This window comes from Choristoneura fumiferana, chromosome 2 (assembly GCF_025370935.1).
Source record: "Choristoneura fumiferana chromosome 2, NRCan_CFum_1, whole genome shotgun sequence".
In the NCBI taxonomy this organism is placed as follows: Eukaryota; Metazoa; Arthropoda; class Insecta; order Lepidoptera; family Tortricidae; genus Choristoneura; species Choristoneura fumiferana.
In genome coordinates, this window is record NC_133473.1 from 18,927,674 (window position 1) to 18,937,345 (window position 9,672).

The window sequence follows — 9,672 nt, forward strand, 5'->3', positions numbered from 1 at the left end:
GGAAATCTTCACTTAATCAAAAAAGTTTTTCAGGGACCTTACTATCTTTCCAAGAGAGCTGTCGAACTATGTGCCACACGTTGATGCCTGTGACATACGGACGGACAGACAGACAGACAGACGGACTTGACGAAACTAGAAGGGTTCCGTTTTTGCCATTTTGGCTCCGGAACCCTAAAAAGTGCATCGGACAAAATATATATCGTCTTCAATGTTCGTTTTTCCCGTACATATAGAGTATAATGATAACCAACTCAAAAAACACGCGCCCGCGTGCGCCTTTTCCAGCAGCCGCCTTGTCGCGTTGCTCCGAGAAGAAGGGCTACGAATTAGCCCGAAACATGTAGAGCTAAACTCAATTTAAGGCGTGAGGTATCCGAGTCTATTTCATTAAATATGAGTCTCACGATAGTTTCATGTTCAAAGCAACTCAAAAACAGTTGAAGAACCCCCCGACGTGGTCATGTCAGAATTCAATGATGATGAATGATTTTTATCATCGCAAGGAAACTCGCTTTCACGTAAAAACCGCATTGAAATCGGTCCATCCGTTTGTGAGTTACGATGCCACAGATAGACAGACAGATTGGGGTCAAACTTATAAAATCCTTCTTTTTGCGTCGTAGGTTAAAAAAAACAAACAATACCGTCTCTATTTGAAGGTTAGGTACATGAAAGGAACATGTCTCGTCACCTTTTTTGAAATTGAGATTTTAATCTAAAAATGTAGAGCAAAAAAAAAGAGCTTGCGAAGTACTATGACTTACCATTGAATTAATAATAATAAAATAATAAACGATTATTATTATTATTATTCTCTTTATTTATTTTTTTATTCTTAGGATTAGGTTGATAATAGTTATCTAGAAAGTAAAATAACAGAAAGTACATATACAAAATAAAACTATTATAAAAACCTAACCTAGTTTGCCGCCGGTAACGGCAGGGCTCAAGCTACGGTGGTCAGGCCCGCAGAGGAACCTCTCGGACGATGCGTGTCCGTGTCAGAAGTACCCCTTTCTGTATCTGGCCCTTGATCCAGGCATCGTAGCGAGTCTCTTGAGATGTTGGTCGAGACTCTTCGCTATTAGACCGTTTATTATTATTATTATTATTGAATTAAATGTGGATATCTGAACACAATATATATGTTTTTCACTTATTAAGAAATGTTAACCATATTATAGTTATCTAATTATTCGTGATGGCTTACTTTCAAACCGATAGATAACTCAAAAAAGTTGCTTACACTTGGTTTGAATAGGTATTTAACTAAATGTAAACAAAACAACGTCAATTGGTGTCTTAAACAGTGCAATTCCCCCTTTAAACTAAGTAAACATTTACATTTCTGTATTGAAATACACTAGTCTAGTTTGTATTACAATGATTAAGTAAAATGTTTAAGATCCTTGAATGTACCAAATCTGGCAGCTGAAGTTTTTTTATTATTCGACTGGGTGGCAAACGAGCAAGTGGGTCTCCTGAGGTAAGAGATCACCACCGCTTATAAACATCTGCACACCCAGAGGGTATTGCAGATGCGTTGCCAACCTAGAGGCCTAAGATGGGATACCTCAAGTGCCAGGAGTTTCCAGTTTGTCTACAATTAGTTAAATACCTATCCAGACCAAGTATAGTTGACTAAACATGTTCTTTCCGTGGACCCTTTTTTTCTTTTGTTCGGTTCAGTAGAAAAGACATGACAGATATCTGGCACATAAAATAACAGGAACTTTCTTCAAAGAACCAGTCTTTGATTTCAAGTTCCTGTTATTTTATGTGAAACAGCCCTCAAGTCTTAATAATTTCTTATTGGGAATCAAATAACTCCTCGAAAACTCCCATGGACAAATAGATATTTTACGGTCCTTCACCAAACTGCACGACACAGCTGTAAACGTTTATGTTCCCGGGCGAAATGAAACATTAACGCTGTCATTCGGTTTACTGGCTTGACCTTTGTGTAATTAAGTGGTGACAATTAAGGCTCGATTTAGGTATCATTACAGGGTACGGTCAGACGTGTCATGACCTACCTTTATGGCGGACGTTGTATGATCTCCCAACATTACGTATATCACCTTTAGAATGAAACCGACACAATTCGAAATATTCACATTACCAAAAATAAAACTTTGTATAAACAAAACATGATTGAGTTTTAAAATGAGAACATTTTGAATTGTGTCGGTTTCGTTCTAAATGTGCGCGTCAACCGGAAGACGTCCACTTGGGGAGACCGAGGAGAGTTGTAACAGACGAGAGTACTGACAACGTCGATTATTTAGAACTTATTAACTGCTAGCGAGCTAGTTCAAGCCTTGAGCTATCAAACACACGCTGTTGCGAGCTAGCTAGCGGTAAATAAGTTTCCGAAAATCGACGATGTCACAACGCTCCTCCTCCTTAGAACTTAGAACGGTTATGCTTAAAGAAAAAAAAACGAGATTTCAACTGTCACTTGTCAATCCGGTCAGCTTCAGTTAAAAAACCGTTAACTATTGTTCCTTATTTAATTTTGCTTCGAATTTGGCACTTAAAAGCAAAATATACCCTCATTTTTTATATATTTTACACAACGTTTAACACTGCAAATGGCTTTTATTTTATTTCAACCGAAGACGAAGTGCCTGCGGTAAAAGTGGGTAAAAGGGGGGTAAAAAGAGGATAAAAATGAGTTATCCACATTAGACGAACCTCGAGATGTATTAGATTGCATGCCGTAGACATTTACCTTTATTATACTTTTAGATCAAGAAAATGTGTTATTAACTGAATATTAATTCAATATAAGTAGAGAAGCTTATTTCAGTTTTCGTATAGCTCATATCGTAAAGCTAGTTTGGTGAACATTATTGTATTCTATATTTGTTGGCGAAAAATTATTTTTTATTTTTAACCGACTTCGAAATACGAGGAGGTTCTATGTTCCACTGTTTGTTTTTTTTACTCATAAAATGAAATGACTTACCTAGAACATGACCTACGTCAGCCAAAGGTATAATTCAAGCATCTATTGAAAGTTAGTGTTACTATGAAGAACCATGTTATTTCTTGCGAATTAGTGAATTTCTGATAAAATATATTTCTGAAGAAATAACTACTATGTTTTGTTTGCTTTTAGCTTTATCATATTGGTCCTAGAGACCTTATATATTTCTAGGTGAATTCAATCGTATGTAGATTCTAATTATATGCATTATGCGTGCTTGTGTAGGTACTCATTAATATTATGTCCAACTTAATTTATTTCATGATTATTTTACCTGTTGTTGTTAAGTAGAAAGACTAAAGAAATCATGACTTGTTTAAAAAAAATAATAGCTTTCTTATCGACAATGATGGTCTTTTGGAAAGAGCCCGTAGATTTATATTTGTCAAATTTAAAATTTTAATTCAAGTTTATTTTGCTGACTATACGTATTTTTGTTGACTGTACTTGCATTCTCATTCAAACAACATCTGGACCAAGTTTTAAGTCGATGCTATAAACCGTTGAAGTGTTCCGTCCCGCGGAGACGATCCTGCATGGCCATACTCGTGGAAGGTGTCATATTGTATTGTGACCATATTATGTATTGTCACCGAATTTACATGAAGTTCGACCACTCTGGTAGGTTATTAAATAAATAAAAAAATTTTTTTAGGGTTCCGTACCACAAAAGGAAAACCGTCGTCGAAAAACCGTCCGTCGGCCGGTCTGTCTGCCAAGCCAAGACCCTTTATCTTGAGAACGCGTGGAGGTATCGAGTTGAAATTAAAACCATATACTCAAGTCTACAGTCACTTGAAGCTGTGAAATAAATCTAACTTCTAAGTCAACGCAATCAAAAACCTACAGTCATTTAAAAATGGTATTTCCATATAAATTGCCTCAAACGAAAAATTTTTAGGGTAGGTACTTCCGGCTGTCCTAGAAATTGGAAATTTAGCTCAATTATAGCACAATCAATAAGAGAAATATGAAAATCATGATTTTTCATGGTTGACTCTCTATGACAATAAACCATCTAATAAAACCCCATAAGGAAAGGGGCTCTGTTAACACTGGATATTTATAAATTACCTACAAATTTGTACGGAACCTTCGGCAGCATTGGCGTTTACCAGGGGGCCTGGATTTTTGTGTGAAGATATCAATATTACAGAATTTCGAATCAGTAGCCTAACATCCAGGAGTAAGCCATAACTAGACCATACTGGGGTGGGCACGGCCCACCCAGCCCCCCTCTATATACGCCTATGTCGGTGCGCCAATTCGACTCTGTACCGTTAGTAGTATTACCATTCTGAACTTTTCCACAAAACAGTTTAGATTTTAGAGGGGGGGGGACGCTCGATTTCAATGAAAATTTGCACTTTAAAGTTGAATATTTCGCAAACAGATCACTAAATAGAAAAATTGTCTTAGCAACCCCCCAATGGTTTTAAAAGAACAATCCAACAATACCCCACGATATAGGGTTAGTCGAGTAAAAAATAATCACCCCCGCTTTACGTCTATGGGAGGTATCATAAAAAAAAAATGTTGTTTTTTATTGTACCTATTTGTTGGCGTGACTGATACGTATATTCATGTCAAATTGCAACTTTCTAGTACTAACGGTCTCTGAGCTTACCCGCGGACAGACAGACGGACAGACATGGCGAAACTATAAGGGTTCCTAGTTGACTACGGAACCCTAAAAAGGCAACTATAATAAACTAAACTGTCGTTGTTCAAAGGCCCTTTTCCACAAAGACACGCACTTAATTTGATTCCTACCCACTCTCGCCGGTTAACTTCGTTTCTCTCCGATTTGCATATAGTCTAAGAGCTGGTAGACATTTTAAACTTCTTCTACATACATTGTCAAGCATGACAACTTGATCTTCTAGTAAGCAACTTCAAATCAACGTAAAATTTAATAAGACCAATTTGGTTAAGCCGTGTAACCGCCGTGGTGGGCACACTACACGGACGCGTTTCGAACTCATCCAGACCTCTTATTCAGAGCAACACAACCGACCGTCGAGATATTAGACTCTAACATCTGGTAGTTTGGTGAACGATTGTGTTGCTCTAAAGATGGGCTCTGGTTGAGTTCGAAACGTGTTATGTGGTGGTGGTGACAGTTGGGTTTGTGTGATTTGTGTGTGTTCATACAGTGTGAAGGTGGAGGAGCTGCGTGAACACACATTTCTTGCATAGACGCATGTAGCTATCAAAAAGTCACGAGTGTGCAAAGTAATCATTTTTAGTTCATTGATAATAACCTTCGCAAAGTAACGTCTGATTGAAAAAAATATTTTACTAGTTTATTTTATGTATTTTATCTGCGGCTTCGCACGCGTAGTAATCACATTGAATCCAGGCGATCCAGCAGTTGAATGAAAATCCGTGGATTTCACTAAACTCTAATGGGAACTCCCAAAACACATCGTGGTTTTCATTGGTGGAAAGCAAAGGAGGCAAGAGAATGTTTAAAATTTTTAATTCTAAATATATCTACTAGCTCCTGGACTAATATATTTGTACCTGCAACGTGTGATAATATTGTTGTGACAAATTCGGGGTAATTGGTATGCGCGGCACACCTGTGGTAAATGAAAAGGGATGTAAGACTAAGTAATCTTTTAACGTACTTAGGCACAGTTAGGGTTAGACGGGAACTGTGGCACAAGCTCTCTCTTTCTCACAGTAAGTAGTAGGACGTGTAAGTACCAGAGCTGATCTCACCATTTAAACAGTAAAGGCGTGTAAAAAATGGGTTAAGTGGGAGCAGTGGGGGTGAGGGGGGTGGTCCACCACGGGCGGCAAAATTCCATAATAAATAGTACTGAATAATATCTAGATAATAAATTATTTCATAGTTTTGTCGCAGCTACGATTCGGACCGATTTGAATGAGCACGAAATCTTGCACTGTGACGAAATCAGGGAATACCCTTTCTAAAGGCTGACCAGGAATATAAAAAACCTTATTTAAAGAACCTGTTATTTAAAGGAATATTTTCTAATCCCTCAGACTTTTTTATGACAAATACTTTTATACATTGTGAATTATTTTCCTTACAAGGCTATGGATAATCTTCGGCATTACGGCAGTCCAGTTTATGATGTCTGCATTATATTATTTAGGTGTTATAACAGCTATAACAAAGGTGAGGTCACTCACCTGTCTGATCACACTACAAAAGATGTACACGAAGTCTACCCACGTCAGTTTTTGCGTAAGGCCGCGACCACACCTGCAAACGGTACGGAATCGCAGTGACGCGCTGTAAACGTCAGGACTTTACCGTATGCTCTCTACCAAAAGTCGTGACGTTTACGGCACGTCACTGCGATTCTGCTCCTTCTGCGTATTTTGAGCAGCGGTACGGAGAGCATGCAATAAAAACGGTGCGCATACGATGCGTCACTGCGATTCCGTACCGTCGCCGTTTTTTAAGCAGCGGTGTGGAGAGCATGCAATAAAAACGGTGCGCATACGATACGTCACTGCGATTCCGTACCGTCGCCGTTTTTTAAGCAGCGGTGTGGCCGCTCCTTTACTCTATTGTTAATCTTTCCATCATAACTTGTTTTCTTTCACACTACAATTGACACCACTAATTAATTACTTGACGTACGTATGTAACTAACACAACTAATCTATTTCGAGACTTAATGAGGTCGTGTCACCAGAGTTGAGGTCAGACACACAAGAACATGTCATGTAATGATAGCGGGATTTTGACATTCACTCATTCATTTATTTAATCAGTTCTTCATGTAGCGATGTGTGTAATCATCATTCATCATCAACTCTTGTGGCACTACCTATGCCAAAACCGTCTGTACCGTAAGGGCACACACAGGGCTCGTACCCAAGGCCCCCAGCCCAAGGGGGCCTTGACAGGCCAATAATTAACTTTTTATTTCTATTACAATCCGAGAAAAAGTTATAATGAGAGTATTTTGCTCAAAAGAAATCCCGTAAGCTAGTGTTAATTATACTTTTGTGTACATTTGATTTTGAGTGTAATAAAAAATAGCACGATCACAGCAAAAAAAAAACATTCCCTTTCTCTAATTTTGAAAAGGGCCCTAAGTTCTTATGTGCCCAAAACCCCCGTATGGCCTAAGACGGCTCTGCCGTTTATTATATTTATTGTTAAAAGTGCCTCGACGTTTCGACCACGACCACATAAGCATCACGTTCGTTTAAACGCGTGTGTTTTTGGAACTACCCACACCTTTTTTCTAGTACCGGCGCGTAACCACTTCGATACACAACCATCACAATATCCTGCGATTTATTCGAAGATACTATGTTGAAGCTCACATTTGAATATCACCGGATTCCATGCAGATGTGGTGGTGATCTCTTACCATCAGGAGACCCACTTGCTCGTTTGCCATCCAGTCGAATAAAAAAAAAGAGCTAACCCCCGATAGACTATCTAATACCTCTAAATGAGCAATTCATAAGTATATATTAGAATCTCGGAAACGGCTCCAACGATTTCGATTAAATTTGGTATGTTGGGGTTTTCGGGATGTCAAATATCTAGCTTGGTCTTATCTATGGAAAAACGCTTATTAACGAGTTTAAATCCGAGCAAAGATCGCCCACATTTTTTAGTTCAATCACACATTTCTGGAGTAGTACCTAATAAATAACACAATATTAGTGGCTTAATAATCCTCTGTGGTTACTAAAATATAACTTATTATTATATTAGCTAAATTAGTTACGTTAGGTAAATAGTAAATAAAATACATATCAAAACACGTAAAGTTTTTACACACAAACTTACCTTTGAAAGCTTTCATCTAAATTCAGTTTCTCCACTCACACGTCATTGAAATTATAAACGTTTCTATTTAACTTCGAAAGCTCGTTCAAGTTCATGCAATCATGAACTTGAACGAGCTTTCGAAAGCTTTCTTTGTGTAACGATGTTATTTCAACTAGATTAGTTTATCGATCGCATAGTTTGGCTTTAATCACAACCGACGTTCTGAGAGCTTTTCGAACCACTTGTGCTTTACGTTAATTTCAAAATTGATTACAATGTCTCTCAGCGTGCGGTGTGACGAGAAAGCTATTACAAACCTTGTGTGCGGTGTGACACTGTCTTGTATTTTTGAATTTGCATTTTGAAAGTACTTACTAGACACCATATTTGTTATATCTAAAGGGACAATTTTTGTATATTTATTTGTTTTAGGAATCTCGCAAAAGGCTTTCAGGATTTCAACTATTGTGACGAATAATCGTTCTATCTTAGTCTAATCACTGAGAAAAGGCATGTTTTCAAATTATAACGGTTTTTTTCAAATTCAAATTGTCACGCTCAATAAGATCGGTAATTCAATCACTCTGTTATAGATTATTATTATTATTATTCCCCTTAATGGCGGCCTTAAGGCTTGGGCCAGTACCACGAGAGTTGAAGTGAATGATGTCTTGTAATGACAGCAGGATTTTGACATTTACCCATTCATTCATTTCGTTCATTCTCCTTTTGTGCAATCAGTTCTTTTTAGGGCAAAATGGCAAAAATGGAACCCTTATAGTTTCGCCATGTCTGTTTGTCTGTATGTCCGTCCGCGTTTGCTCAGGGACTATCAATGCTAGAAAGCTGTAATTTTGCACGAATATATATGTAAACTATGCCGACAAAATGGTACAATAAAAAAATACAAAAAAAAATTTTTTAAAGTACCATAGACGTAAAGTGGGAGATATTTTTTTTTCATCCAATCTTGTAGCTGTGTTATGTTTTTGCAATATATTTAACTTTTAAGTGCAAATCTTCATTAAAATCGAGCGTCCCCCCCGCCCCTCTAAAATCTAAACCGGTGGGTGGAAAAATTTGAAAAAATTCAGGATGGTAGTAAATATATCAAACTTACAAGGAAAACTATAACGGCTAAGTTTGCTTGAGAATTATTAGTAGTTTAAGAGTAAATAGCAGCCTAAGGTATAAAATATACCTAAACTTGGAATATATTCCGAACAAAATACGAAATCCTTAGAAAAATATACTTAATTTTTTCGTAATGACTACGGAACCCTGTTTCGGGCGTGTCCGACACGCTCTTGTTCACTTCAACTCTCGTCATCAGCGTAGTAGTTCGATGGTACAACATTGTGTTTGTAAACTGGAGGTCAAGCCAAGAGCTCAAGTCCAGGTCGAAGGCGACTTTTTTTGTTTTTCCTTTTGCTCTATATTTTTTAGTTTACGTTTTATTTCTAAATAAGTATCTTCTAAAAAAATATTATTTAATTAAACAAACAGAAAAAACTTGAAGTCACAAGGACAAGGCACTTATTTTTATATGCCAAACACATTATTCGCAGCTACAAACTTCATAAAATAAATAGCAAAGGCCTACTCAGTTTTATTCAATTTAGCCTTTCGAAAGCTAGCGTTCGAACTAAATGAGATTTCATCGGAGAATCCGTCTACTTAGGATCGAGTCGATCAATCATTAATAAGGTATATCCACGAAATTGAACGATTTACGTTTACTCCACGAGGGCGGAGAAAATATATTTTTATAAGAAATATAACAAAAGCGTACATAGTTCATTGAAGTTTAATTTTGAAGGAGCGTAGAATTTACTTCCGTAACTTAAACTAAAAGAAGCTTTAGCTCGCTTGCTTATTAATAGTTGTTAATGATAACGTAAAT

The 9,672-nt window shown here is 37.3% G+C and overlaps 1 protein-coding gene across 1 annotated transcript in view; it reads right to left on the reverse strand.

The window, feature by feature from the left end:
* The window catches only part of LOC141445312 (neural cell adhesion molecule 2-like), a 359,544-nt gene that overhangs the window by 250,986 nt on the left and 98,886 nt on the right, over positions 1–9,672 (reverse strand). The window lies entirely within an intron of this gene.